At 50.5% G+C, this 12,574-nt stretch overlaps 1 protein-coding gene across 2 annotated transcripts in view; it reads right to left on the reverse strand.

Annotated features, from left to right (window-relative positions):
* The window catches only part of CLK4 (CDC like kinase 4), a 121,026-nt gene extending 111,634 nt beyond the window's left edge, over positions 1-9,392 (reverse strand). For both annotated transcript variants that reach the window (XM_033180212.1, XM_033180214.1), the window contains exon 1: positions 9,189-9,392. The gene's annotated coding sequence lies outside the window, so the exon portion shown is untranslated. The remainder of the gene's footprint in view (positions 1-9,188) is intronic.
* Between the last annotated feature and the right edge of the window lie 3,182 nt (positions 9,393-12,574).

Genomic DNA, 12,574 nt, shown 5'->3' on the forward strand with positions numbered 1-12,574 from the left:
GTTTGCAAGAGGCTGAAACAATTCCACTCAACATTTAGGGGGTGCCTTTACGCACAAAAGTGGTAAGTATCGCAAGAGATATGCCATAGTCAGCTAGCAACCAGTCTTGAAGCAGCACGAACTGCACTATTTGGGGGAGAAGTGTGAGCAATGAGTCCATTATCTATATTACACATGACAATGCAGTAAGGGCCATATGCAAAATGTAAACAAAATCAAAAGGCAAAAGAGATCCTACCCACTGGCAGGGGTGCAGAAGACAAGGACGGCTTCATGGAGGAGGTGGCATCCGCCCTTAGACTCTTGCCAGAGATGGACAGTAGAGGCACAGAGCTCAAACTGACAGTGTCCCAACACAGCGACTGCTCAGCTTGGCTAGCAGGGGTACAAGTGCAAAGGATTAGAGACAACTCAGCAAAAAGGCAGGCACCCACTACCACCTGCTTTATCGGGGGTGGCTGTTCCTCTGCTACGCTGCAAACACACCAGTGACACAGTTACTGCCAAGCGTTTCCTGAGCACCCACTGTGGATGGTGAGGCACCATGCCAGGACACATGGCCTGCCCTCAGTGAGCACACACTCAGGAAGAGGCCCTGCACACCAAGGGTCCTAAACCCAGTAGGGTGAACAAGATTTGGGGGAATGGGAGGAGAAGCAGCAGGGGTGGAGGCACACTGGGAATGTGACAAGTCACTAGGGACTGGGTAGAGGGCAAGTGACGCTGGAGAGAGAAAAGGAGGCCAAATCACTCCGGGCCCCAGAAGCCAGGCAGAGCCGTCTGGCCTCAGTCCTGAGGGCTGTGGAAGCTGTCAAAGCATCAGAGGTACGGCACAGGTGCTGAGGCGCTCCGGGATCCATTCCTCCCTTCCTCGCTTTCGTAAGAGAAGCCTCCCCCTTCCTGCTAGATAAATGGCTGCCCAAACAGAGACGACGCCTGGCAGCTTTCCCAGTAGCCAGGTATGGCCAGATGACCAAGTTCTGACTAATAAGATGTGGGTAGAAGTGATGTACGCAACTTCCGGATCACTTTTATTATTTTTCTGTATAGAAAGCTGCTTGCCCTCCAATCTGTCTTTCTTCCTTGCTGCTGGCTATCAGCTGTCAGGGACCCAGAGACAGAAGTCACATGCTGTAGACAGAAAGCTGCCCACCAGCTGGATTCCTCAACAACCTCATGGCACAGAGCCACCCCCCATTCAGGACCCCTGCCCACACTGGGACTGACAGATCAATCTCAACCCTGCTGACCAACCCTGGAACTCTCCCTGCTACACCTATACTTGGACTATGACAATATTAGGCTAACTTCTTTAAATTTGGGGAGTATATTCAATCGTATTAGGTTTTAGAATTATAATTCCATCTCAAGATTTAAAATAGTCTGGGCACGGTGGCTCACGCCTGTAATCCCAGCACTTTGGGAGGCCAAGGTGTGGGGAATCACTTGAGGTCAGGAGTTTGAAACCAGCCTGGCCAACATGGTGAAACCCCATCTCTACTAAAAACACAAAAATTAGCTGGGTGTGGTAGTATGTGCCTGTAATCCCAGCTACTTGGGAGGCTGAGGCAGGAAAATCATTTGAACCGGGAGGCGGAGGTTGCAGTGAAACAAGATCGTGCCACTGCACTCCAGCCTGGGCCACAGCGAGACTTCATCTCAAAAACAAACAAACAAAAAGATGTAAAATAATTATAAAAGTAAAATAAGGTGCCCTTATTGGGCAGGAGAAAAAAGTCGCCTAAGTGAGAACTTGTTAAAGCCACCTCTCTGTCAAGCGTGGGCTTTGTGAGAGCAAGAGAAAGAGCCTCAAGGCCACCTGAGAAAGCACATAATTTAGCTACTCGTGAGGCAACTCTATTGAGATGATATTTCAACAAAAGGCTCAGAGAACCGTTTTACAGATCAGGAAGTGCGAGAATTCTTCATGCAACCACATCAGCAATACAGCCAACCCTGCCTTCGCTGCTCCACTTCCCGCCCCAGCAGGTGCCGGCTCCTCCCCCGGCTCCCAGTCTGTGCTGCCACCGTCCGTCCAGCACGGGGCTCCCTCCTTGCCACTTGTGCACTCAGCAGCGCCCGCCAGGCTGCACTGTCACAGCCTTTGTAGGGTCTGCCTCCCTCCCAGGCTATGAGCACCTCCAAACTGGGAGGGAACGCTACAAGGAGGCCTTCTGGAGGAGGCAAGACCCGAGCTCAGGTTTGTTCACAGTATATCGACCAACACATGAGGAAACAGGCACTTTCACACATGTCAGTGAGAGCTGTGAAGGGGCAAAACATTTTTTTGGATAGAATAGAAATAATAGCTAGTAAAAGTGACATGCACATCCTAAACTGGCAAATACAATTCTCTAAGTGTATCTGACAAATATGTGTACAAGCATCCAAACATATCTGTGCAAGGATGTTTGTAACACTTCTTGTAACAGGCAAAAAACTAGAAGTAATCTAAAATGTACACTGTGGATGGACTGAATAAATTATGGCACTAAAGTACAAGAAGGCCATTCAACAGAATGCAAGGACTTTAGGTATCAATGTGGAAAGATGTCTAAGATACAGAAAGGAAACACAGCAAGTTGAAGAAGAGAACACATAATGCCCAGCTACGTAAACACACACACACACACACGCATACACACACACACACACAATGCTAACAAGTAGAGAAATAGTGGGAAATGAGAGACTTTCTTCCCATCATAACTTTCTATTCTGTTTTTCAAATGTACATATTTCACATTTAAAAACTGATTAAACAAAAAATGTTAAATGAAAAGCTGCAGAATGATCATTTAACACTTGTACGGAAGATGGGCTTGAGGCAGGTAAGGCTAGAGGCATGCGAGTGGGCCTGGTTCTGCAGTACACATTTATAAACACCCTTACAACAACTAGTGAGGAGCATATTACTATCCCCGCTCTACAAATGAGGAAACTGAGGCTTAGAGCCAATAAGGAAGTTGTCCAAATTCCCAGCATGGCCCAGATTTGAATTTAGGTGTGTTTCACCACAATATTCAAGTTCCTCCCAAAGCACCATTCTGACATCCCTTTAGAAAGTGAAGCTATTTGCACGCAGGCTGGCCAGGACCAGAACACAGTCCTGCACATTTCATCCTGCTGACTTCCCCTACCAAAACGCTTTTTCCTCTGACGATGACAATGATTCAGTGATCCACAGACTCAGGTGAACCTTGAATCACACTAAAGCTTCAGAATACCCAGGACATGCAATATTTAAATCAACTGACCACTGTGACTAAAAGCAGATTCTCACAATCACCCTCAATGCTTGCTGCCGACGTTTTTTTCATTAAATTGCTGTTTTCCAGCTGGACACGATGGCTCACACTTGTAATCCCAGCACTGTGGGAGGCTGAAGGTGGGAGGATTGCTTAGGCCCAAGAGTTCCAGACCAGCCTGGGCAACATGGTGAGGCTTCATCTCTATGTTAAATAATAATAATAGTAAAAATTTAGCCAGGCGCGGTGGCTCATGCCTATAATCCCAGCACTTTGGGAGGCCGAGGCAGGCGCATCACGAGGTCAGGAGATCAAGACCATCCTGGCTAACACGGTGAAACCCTGTTTCTACTAAAAAATTACAAAAAATCAGCCAGGTGCGGTGGTGGGCACCTGTAGTCCCAGCTACTTAGGAGGCTGAGGCAGGAGAATGGCGTGAACCCAAGAGGCGGAGCTTGCAGTGAGCCGAGATCATGCCACTGCACTCCAGCCTGGGTGACAGAGCAAGACTCCCGTCTCAAAAAAAAAAAAAAGTAAAAATTTAAAAAGTTCTTCTATTTTCCTACTGTAAGTCTTTTGAAGAAGAGCTTGGTAGAACAACTTAACCTTTCTTTGATAATCAAGAATCTTGCAGCTCTCAGGGCCATCCTCTGTAGTTCTTAAGCCACAGTATATGCCACAATACAGAACAACTAGCATTTGGTTATCACCTCACCCACTGTTGGATCCACAGGACCCTCCAAGGATCCCAGTCACCAGCCCCACTTCCAGGCACCCAGGCCTGCCTATTTGCCCCTTTCTATCCCCCACTCCCAGAGCCCTGGGTAACAGCTTCTCATGGCTCCTTGGACCAGCAACAGCAGAAGCATTCTCCCAGACACCACTCCTGTGACCTCCAAACCACTGCACACATGCCACTTTAGAAAGAGAAATCACTCCACGTGAGAATATGTACACAAATGTTCACAGTAGTTTTATTTTTAATAGCTAAACTAGAAACAACCCAAATGTCCTTCAATGGGTAAATGGGTAAACTAACTGCCGTACACCCATACCACAGAACACCACTCAGCAACTGCTGAGACATACCACAACTTGGGTGGATCTCGAGGGCAGTATATTCTATGAAAAAAGCCAAGCTCAAAAGTCACACACCATCTAACTCCATGAATATAACACTCCTGAAAAGACAAAAGTCTAGAGATGGAGACTAGATTAGCACTTGCCAGCGGTTATGAATGCTGGGGAAAAGGGTGCTGTGGCTGTAAGGGAGTGGCACAGGGAGATATTTGGGATGATGACATAGTTTTGCATCTTGATTGTGGTGGTGGTTATATGAATTTTCACGTGATGAAAAATGACAATGAACTCTATACACATTGTTCCAATGCCAAATTTCCTGGTTTGGATATTTTACTATAGTTATGTAGATACATAACCATTGGAGAAAGCTGGGTGAAGGGTACTGGGACCTCTCTGTGCCATTTGTGCAACTTCTTGTGAATCTATAATTATTTCAAAATATGGAAATGAAAAAAGAGAGAGATTCGTTGAAAATACGCAGTGATCATGCCATACCATTTGAACTCCTTCAACAGTGACTGACCGCCTTGAGAATAAGACTCAGTTCCCTAGCACAGCATGGGAGATGGCAGTCCTCTGGCCCAATCCTGAGCAACATCAAACCACGTGGGATCAGCAGACACACCCAGCTACTGCACACCTGCAGGCCTCTGCCTAAGCTGTTCCATCTGCTTGAAATGGCGTCCCTCTCCTTTCTGACCTCCTGGTCAACCTTCATCTTCCTTCAAACACTAGTTCAAGCACCTGCTTCTCTTACATGTTTCCTCCTCCAGCCTTTCCCTTCAAACCGTGCTGGGCATGCCCCCATTTTTGCCACCCTCGCTGTATTCGCTTTAGACTGCATTGCGAGTCTACTTATACTTCTACTCTGTAAGGGCAGAAAATGTGTCTGATTTATTTCTCAATCCTCTACTGATTACACAGTGGGTGCCCAGTAAATGTCTGTTAAAGACAAAGCTAAACCGGAGAATACATGTGGTAGAGCAGCTGGGAGCAGTGGTTCAGATCAGGACTTTGAGTCAGATCCCAGTGGGTCTGCTGCGTATCTGGGTAATGTGCAGAAGCGATTGCGCTCATCTGTAAAACAGACGGGCAGAGAGCCTCAGGTTACCTCTAGATGAGAAGTGCAGAGCCCACTTAGGATGGCATCTTGACGCAGGAATGCACCCTAAATCTGACCAAGCCTTGTCTAGAGCCAATCACTGACTGACAGAGATTACAGAGAAACACATGAAATTACACTGCAGAGATGCAATCAATCAAATACCAACTGTGGAAATGCTACAGAACAACTCAATTGCCTCAACCAATAAGCTACCAAGAAAACAGAAATAGGAGGGGGATCTATGGATTCAGAGAAACTTAAAAGACGTATCAACCAATCAACAACGTATGGACCTTATCGTGCTCTACCTTCAAACTATTAAGGAAACTTAAAATTCATGGGGCAGCTGGAAATTTGAAGATTGACTAGTTATTTGATGATATGAAGGAAGGATTACTTTTTCAACTCTAAAAGAGTCAGTACCTTTAGAGACCCACCGCAGTGTGCGGTGTAACTACTGTATAACCACTGAGCACCCTGAGCTTGAGCCCGTCTGTTTTACAGATGAGCCCAATCGCTTCTGCACATCACCCAGATACGCAGCAGACCCACTGGGATCTGACTCAAAGTCCTGATCTGAACCACTGCTCCCAGCTGCCCTACCACATGTATTCTCCCGTTTAGCTTTGTCTTTACCAAACATTTACTGGGCACCCACTGTGTAATTAGTATCCTGAAAAATAATGAATGAAATGACATGATATTTAGGAATTCCTTGAAAATAATTATGGGTGGTAAGCATGCAAGAGGATAACATTAGAGATGAAACAAGATTGGTCAGGAGTTAATAACTGTTAAAGCAGTATGCTATTATGTTTAGTTTGTGTATCTTTGAAAGTTCCCATAATAAAAGTTAAAATAAAAAAAAAGATGTTGAAACCAGTTCATACAATCAAGTACAAAATATCAGGAATTAATTATTCTGAAGGAAAATTATGTAAAAATGGCACCTTCCTAGCCAAGTGTGAGGTATAACTACTGTACGTATGTAGACCAAAAGTAGTTGCCCTATTGGCAAATCAATAGTCTCAAGGAGAAAAAAATCTGGTCTCTGTTTTATGCCTCATGAAAACTGGTCCAGTCACTATTAACTGGTTTGTCTGGTCCTTTTCTTTATCCAGAAAATTAAGAATATTTTATATTAGACACATTCAGGAATCCTCTCTAATGTTTATTTGGGGGACCAAATAAACAGATTTTAGTCTGTGAACAAATTAAAGTCCTGGCACCCTGAAAATTAAATTACCAGGAAAATCAAAGCTGTCCAGAGAAGTCTATGCAAAAATAGTATTGTTTTTAACTCTGCAGGATCCTTTTGAAGAAAAATTTAAAAGTTAAATCAAGGAAAACATTAAATAGATTGGTGGTCATTCTTCCAGAACAAGTTAAAAGCCAAAAGAGAATACTCAGAGCTGAGGGACCCAGGAAAGAATCCTTATCTGGGGAGTGATCTGGGTTCGGATTCCACTCACCAGCTGCTTGCTAAGAAGCAGACTACTCAAACTCCCGAGCTTCCGTTTCCACAGGGCTCCAGTTACAATCAAATGAGTATCTGGGCTGGCACCTGGGCAAACAGGGCCTGACTCTACTGGCCTTAGGCTACCTTTCCTGCTCTCCTCACAGCTCCTCCCTCCCACACAGCCACTCCTGGAGGATGACAATCTGCAACCAAGCTGAATGAATCTTGCTTGGCTCACAGCATTAAAAAAAAAAAAAAAAAAAATTAATTAGCTATTGCCAACATTTAAAAATCAGAACAAATGTGGAGTGCTGCCTTCTTTTTTAGAGACAGGGTCTTGCTCTGTCACCCAGGCTGGAGCACTGTGGTGCGATCATAGCTCACTGCAGGCTCGAAATCCTGGGCTCATGGCATCCTTCCACCTCAGACTCCCAAGTAGCTAGGACTACAGATGAATGCCACCACACCTAGCTAATTTTGTAAACTTTTTGTAGAGACAGGGATCTCGCTGTTGCCCAGGCTGGTCTTGAACTCCTGGCCTGAAGTGATCCTCCCATGTCAGCCTCCCAAAGTGTCTGAGATTACAGGCGTGAGCCATGGCACCCAGTCAAATTCCACCTTCTTCTAGAAAACTGCTGGGTAAGGTTCCAGTTCTTCAGAGCCCCCACGACTCTGTGCCCTTACACCTGGCCTCCAGACTGATTCTCAACTCTACAGTGGGCTATGGTCCTTACTTGGCCCTGCTCCTTCACACCTCTGCCTCTCCCTGCCTAGCAAATTTCTCATCACCCTCAAGGCCCCCCAGCACCACCTGTCACCTCCTCCACATTTCCATGGCATAGCCCCTCCACTACAGCAAGGGTTGTACAGTCCTGGAACTAAGTGTCTGCATGCCTGCCTTCTCTACTGGGCTCCTGGGCTCTCTTTGGAAAGGGACCCTGTTGCTATCTGCCTTGTGTCCCTAGGGCCCAGCAGAAAGCATGACCTAGATAATGCAGAATTCAGTAAATGTCTCCTGCATGTGTGGAAGAAAGCTAGAGCTAAACCATTATAAAAATGTGAGATTTACATCACAGCTTGTTCCAACAGTTAGCAATTAAAGGGGTCAAGGACACCAAAGTGTTTCACAAAATAGAACACGCTTCCATCTGCTTATAAGTTTCACACGTTAATCAGAAGTCACTAAATTAACAGATAAAGCAGAGAAAACAGGGAGACTGGGCCATTTTTTTGATCATTCATTCATTCATTGAACTGATACTACTGAATACTTACTGTGTGCTTTCTAAGCACTGGGGATAAAGCAGTGGACAAATCAGACAGCTACCTGTTTTCACAAAGTTACATCCTAGTCGGGGAGACAGAAAATAAACAGGCAAATAAATGGAATCGTTTCAAACCAGGTGAGAGCTAGGAAAGAAACTTTTAAAATAATGAAATAGCATGACTAAGGGATGAAAGAGGGTGGTCGAGGAGGGCCTCACCCAAACCGAGACATGTGACCAGAGGAAGGAGCAGAAAGAGCTACTTGTGCCAGGATCACGGAGACAACTCCAAAGACGAGGAAACAGCAAATGCAAAGGTCCTGGGGCAAATGCGGGCTGGCATGTTCAAGGCGGGCGAGATGAGCGGAATGGGGCAGCAGTCTTCTGGGAGAGGGGTGTGGTGGTAAGGGATGTAGGCTGGGTCCCCTCTGGCACTGCTGGACACTGAGTGTGCAATGACAACGCAAGGGACGACTGCGTGGGGAGGCGCGAGGCTGGGCGGATGAGGAGGGGGTTCCTACAACACTCACACCAGCAAGGGCCAGTACCCTGCCCAATCTTCCACAAATGTACACCGGTGTCCTGCTCAGGCGTCTGCATACAGTCACACAGCCTGACAACAACCCTATCCAGAAGAGGCATTTCCCCACTTTCCTGAAGGCAAAACCGCGGCAGAGCGAGGGTCAGTGCCTTGCTCAAGGTCGCGGGGACGCGACCCCGGGCCCTTGGGCACCCGGCGCAGGAGTGCAGCTGTTTGCCCCACCTCTGGGAGGGATGGCGCCCGCAGACCCCACGGGCAGGTAGGCCGGGCCAGGCCGGTGAGCAGGCCCGCAGCCCGGAGCTGCTGACAGCCGGGCGGAAAGGGGCGCCTGCGGCATCCCCGAGCACAGGGGCGACGGCTGCTGCTGCCAGGGCCCCGCAGCCCCTGGCCCACCCCGAAACCCCGGCCGCGCGGTTCCCCCGCCGCCCCTCCCCGCGGGCCCGGCCCGAGCAAACGCCGCCAGGCCTAGCCCGCCCGCCGGGCTCACCTCGCCTCCCCGCCGCCGCGCCACGGGGAGAGGGCGGGCGGGCGGACTGGCGGCGCTGCGTGCTAGTCACTCCTGGCTCAGCGGCCCCGGCTCCGCCGCCGGCCCGCCCCGCTCCGCTCCGCCCCGCCCCGCCGCCGCAGTGGGTGTGAGGGGCGCCGGGGCGCTGCGACCCTTCCCGTGCCGCCGCCGCCGCCGCCGCCGCCGCGCCCGGTCTGACCGACCCTCGGGCCGACCAATCAGGGCGCGGAGAGCGGAGCAGGCGCGGCCAATGGCGCCTGGGGGGCGGGCCGCTGGAGGGTGGCGCGGGCGGGGCCGGGGGCCGGGTCGGGCGCTCGAGGTCCTGGGCCGGGTTTCGTGGGTTCGACGCCCCCGGGCGTTTCAGTGGCGTCGGCCGAGCGGCCATGGCGCTGGGGTGCGCGCCGTGCACGCGGTGAGCTGGAGACGCAGGCACTGCGCGTCCCACCAGCTGAGCCCGCTGTCCGCGCGAGGGGGCCGCAGCTCGGTGGAGAGGGTGGCCCGGAGGACCGGGAACCGGGCTGGAGGCGCGCGGGGCTCACACCGCGGGGTCCGCGGGGGGCCGGACCTCGACTACAGGTGCAGGCTCTTGGCGGCGAGGCGGCCTGGAGCAGCACGGGAGGCCGCCCGTTTCGGGGAGAGCCCGGGGCGATCGCGGGGAGAGGCCGGCCTGGCGTCCGGGAGCCCGGCGTGCTAGGGCCCGGGAGGCGGGGCGGGCCTTGTACTCTGTTGCTCGCTGCGGCGCCGCAGGAAGGGGTCTGTGGGGGTGTGGGTGAGGCCAGAAATCGGGTTGAGAAGGGGGTGGGGGTGCGAAGAGATGGCCGTGTGTAGACAGGTTACCAGTTGGGTCGGTGACGCAGGAGGGGAGTGCGCTTGGTGGCGGGGTGACTTAGTTGACAACATTTAAAAATTGGGAGGTGCGGCAGGGCGCGGTGGCTCACGCCAATCCCAGCACTTCAGGAGGTCGAGGCGGGTGGACCACTTGAGGTCAGGAGTTCGAGACCAGCCTGGCTAACCAGGTGAAACCCGTCCCTATTAAAAATACGAAACAATTAGCTGGGCGTGGTTGCGGGCGCCTGTAATCCTAGCTACTAGGGAGGCTGAGGTAGGAGAATCACTTGAACCCGGGAGGCGGAGGTTGCAGTGAGCCGAGATTGTGCCATTGCACTCCAACCTGGGCGACAGAGTGAGACTCGTCTCAGGAAAAAAAAAAAAAAAAAAAAAAAAGGGAGGTGCTCAGTCAGGTCTCTGAGAGGAGTGGAGGGCGGGGCGAGGAGTCCCTTGCTCAGGGCCCCTAGGGACTGGGACCCATTGTCTCTGAGTTGCTTTTGAGGCTGGATCAGGTACCAGCGGCCTGGGGGTCGTACAGGATGGGAGAGGCCGGGACTTGGGATGTTGCCAGATCTACGTTGAAAAGTGAAGCAGGAAGCGCGGCACCGAGGCTGGGCACATGAGGAAAACCGCGGAGAGCCGGACTTTGGGGACTGGAAGAGTGGGAACAGTGGTTGACAAATGGTGAGTGTAGGGTAGAACAGCAGTAACACAATACCAGTATCCACGGAGTGGCCAGGGCCAGAGTTGGGAGAAGGAGCAGGACTGTGCAGATGGGGAGGGCAAGGGGCTGGGTGGTGTGAAGGGTGGTTGCAGAATTTGGGGAGGGCAGCTAGCCTGTGACCCAGGTTCCAAGGGCACTGGGGGCTGGGCCAGGCCGCTTGGAGACACCAGAGCCTCAGAGGGGGGTGGGGTAGAGGAACGGATCCAGCGTGGTGTCCTCCTTGGCCACCAGAGGGAGTTTTGTAAATTTGTGCATGGCTCATCGCTGCTTGAAATTCTACCTGGCAGTGTGGCCTGCATTGAGGAGGGCCCACACCTTCCTTACCTCAGACTCACCTGCCACCTGCCTCAGGTGCATGAGAGAAAACAGGAAACCAGAAATTGCCAGGATCAAGGATCATGGGAAAAGAGTAAAAGCCTAACTGTCAGAGCTGAGGTTCCACCAAGGAGCACTGATGGGTGCTTCTCCTCATTAGGAAGGCGGTGTGGTGGCTCACACCTGTAATCCCAGCACTTTGGGACGCGGAGAGGGGGGGTAGATCATCTGAGGTCAAGAGTTCGAGACCAGCCTGGCCAGCATAGGGAAACATCATCTCTACTAGAAATACAAAAATTAGCTGGGCGTGATGGTGGGTGCCTGTAATTCCAGCTATTCAGGAGGCCAAGGCAGGAGAATAACTTGAACCCAGGAGGCAGAGGTTGCAGTGAGCCAAGATTGCTCCACTGCACTCCAGCCTGGGCAACAGAGCAAAAACTCTGTCTCAAAAACAAAACAAACAAAAAACAGGGGGACACCAATTCCCAGCACTGCAGGCCTAACTTCATAGCACTCACATCATGTCAAGTGAGTAACCAAAAATCAGTGTACATGTGTACACACCTATACATATCTCACACTAAGTTTTCTGTAAGGGTTCTTTTTATTCCAGAGACACTGCTTTTTTTCTGGTTTATGAAATACAGTGAACATTTATGGACACAAAGCTGAGGTGACAGGGTGGGGATGGGAGCCTTGGAACAGCACCAAGAATCCTGGTTGAACCCTCCAAGTGAAAAGATCCTGCCACAACATATATGAACCAGGTAGGACACGTGAGCGTGTCTCACCTGATCTGGTCTGTGGTGGGGAGAAGCAATGGAGGGAGGCCTCCTGGGCGGGAGGAAGCCGTTGCTGAGGCTGCCCACCAGGATGTGTTGGGCCTGTGACTTAGGCAGAAAGGGCACTCAGGCCCAAATGTTCAGACGTGAGGACGTGCTTCCTGTGTTCAGGGAGCCACAAGTCACCTGGTCTCAGGGAAAGGTGAGGGGACGGGAGAGTTCTGAGGACCTTGAGGTAGATTGGCACTGCCAGGCATGTGGGCTGGCTTTCGCTCACTGATAGGCCTTGTTTAGCACAGAGAGGTTTTCTTTTTTTAATTGATTAGTTGATTTAAGAAACATTTAAAAATTAGGAGGTGCTATTTTGAATATTTATCCTCTATGAAACTCATGTTCATACTTAATCTCCAGTGTGGCAGCACTGAGAGGTGGGGCCTCTGAGGGTGGTTGGGATTAATCTGATGGATTCCTGGATTAAAGGGTTATCACCAAGTGGGACTGGTGGCTCCTTTAGAAGAGGAAGGAAGACCTGAGCTGGCACGTGAGCATGCTCAGCCCCCTGGCCATGTGACACCTGGACCATCCTCAGGACTCTGCAGAGTCCCCACCAGCAAGAAGGTCCTCATCAGATGCAGCCACTCAACCTTGGACTTCTCAGCCCCCACGGCTATAACAAATACATTCTTTTTAAAAGTCAATTACCCAGTTTCAGGTATTCT

The sequence above is a fragment of the Trachypithecus francoisi genome, unplaced genomic scaffold, assembly GCF_009764315.1.
Source record: "Trachypithecus francoisi isolate TF-2019V2 unplaced genomic scaffold, Tfra_2.0 Lachesis_group2, whole genome shotgun sequence".
In the NCBI taxonomy this organism is placed as follows: Eukaryota; Metazoa; Chordata; class Mammalia; order Primates; family Cercopithecidae; genus Trachypithecus; species Trachypithecus francoisi.